Source organism: Etheostoma spectabile, chromosome 12, assembly GCF_008692095.1.
Source record: "Etheostoma spectabile isolate EspeVRDwgs_2016 chromosome 12, UIUC_Espe_1.0, whole genome shotgun sequence".
Classification (NCBI taxonomy): domain Eukaryota; kingdom Metazoa; phylum Chordata; class Actinopteri; order Perciformes; family Percidae; genus Etheostoma; species Etheostoma spectabile.
The window spans coordinates 26,917,091-26,918,658 of NC_045744.1; the positions used below are offsets into that span (position 1 = coordinate 26,917,091).

At 41.8% G+C, this 1,568-nt stretch overlaps 1 protein-coding gene and 1 long non-coding RNA gene across 2 annotated transcripts in view; both read right to left on the minus strand.

Annotated features, from left to right (window-relative positions):
• wls (Wnt ligand secretion mediator) overlaps positions 1–1,568 on the minus strand; it is an 82,418-nt gene that overhangs the window by 44,638 nt on the left and 36,212 nt on the right. The gene's annotated exons all lie outside the window — the stretch shown is intronic.
• LOC116698985 (uncharacterized) overlaps positions 1–1,568 on the minus strand; it is a 17,319-nt gene that overhangs the window by 10,709 nt on the left and 5,042 nt on the right. The window lies entirely within an intron of this gene.

A 1,568-nucleotide genomic window follows, 5' to 3' on the forward strand; every position in this document is an offset into this window, starting at 1 on the left:
TTTTAAATGGGCCATTATAGATGCTGATACCGATATATCAGGAAATGTCTAATATTGGCCGATAATATTGGCCCGCCGATAAATTGGCGGGGCTCTACACAGAGCCACTGCATACTAGCCTCAGGAAAAAACTTGTTTGGTGAAATGTGTACGTTACAGCTGTCAGTCTTCCTCTATAACACCATTTGAATTTCATATTTTTTATTTATAATTTAATATTCAAATAACATTTGAATATTGAATGCTTAAATGCAGCTGTTATAAATGTGTACTACATCACTCAGGCTGATGCCTTGTCAATGCCACTATTGGAGTTTTTCCACTGCTGGTAACAGCTCGGCTCGGCTCGCCTCGGCCCATTCTATGCCGTTTTCCATGCGATTGAGTAAACCTCAGCGTGGCTTGTCCAACTATGCAACGCGTGATGATTTTCAGCGCGACTCACAACAGCACGTCGCATACTCGCCGCGGCCAGAAGAAATGTTGTTTCAAAAGAAGCTGAAGGAAGCAACAAAAATCACCGCTAAAAAAAAAACGGGAGTTTGAGAATTCTGACGGAGTTCAGACGTCGACATGACGGTTGTTCGCCGACACAAAAGGGTAACAACAAAGAGGCAGCACTTATAGAGGTGGAAATTTACTACAGCCAGTACATATCACGCCAGCCTCTTCTTACAGCCCGACGCTATTAAAGAGCATCCTTTTTTTCTTCATCGAACCCATATTAAGCTTGGAGAACCAAAGAAAAACACGCCTGATAAGTCATTCTCTCAAATAGATCTCCCTTATTCAATTGTTAAGGAAAATGCTGTACCTAATGACAATACGCCACAAACAGCAAACAGCACTTTTTTCAGACTTGAATTATAGTCTTTTTCCTTTTCACAACATTTGCTTTGTGTATACCTAACTGCTGTGAATTCACAAACACAGTTTTTTTTTTTCTTTCCCCCACCTGCCATTTAAATGGTGTTCCATCCAACATTAATTTCATATTTTGTGTAAGAGAATATGACCTTAAATATTGTTTGCAACTAACAATCATAACCTTCTTTCATCCCATAATGTAGCCCTACACACAGACCAGCAGTTACAAGACCTCTGCTAATTTGGGGAAGCTTAATGGCAAAAGATAATGAGAAAGCAATGTGAGGAGGTGATGGTGGTGGTAGCTAAAGATACTGCCATGGTAGATCTCCTGCGGGAAGTCCTGGCTGTCCATCATTTTTCAATTGAGATGGTACTTGTGTTTGGAAAGATGCTGCTGACCCCTTCATTCACGCTCAACACCGACACTCAAATCACCTTTCCTTTCCCCATAACTTGATCCGCTGTACATCTCTGCTTTCCCACTGCTTTCAAACCTCACCCAGTACATGTCCTGACCCGTGGTGGAGCCTGACCGCGAAGGAAGCTGCTTTAATATTCTGTGTCAGTGAGTACTTTCCCCCTTACCTGTTACGTTACCCATTTTGTCCTGACCACTCACATGCCTAAAGCACCTGAGTTTTTTTTGACTCCTTTAATGCCCCCGTCTATGTAATTGGCTGCTTTATGAAATTAAGTGT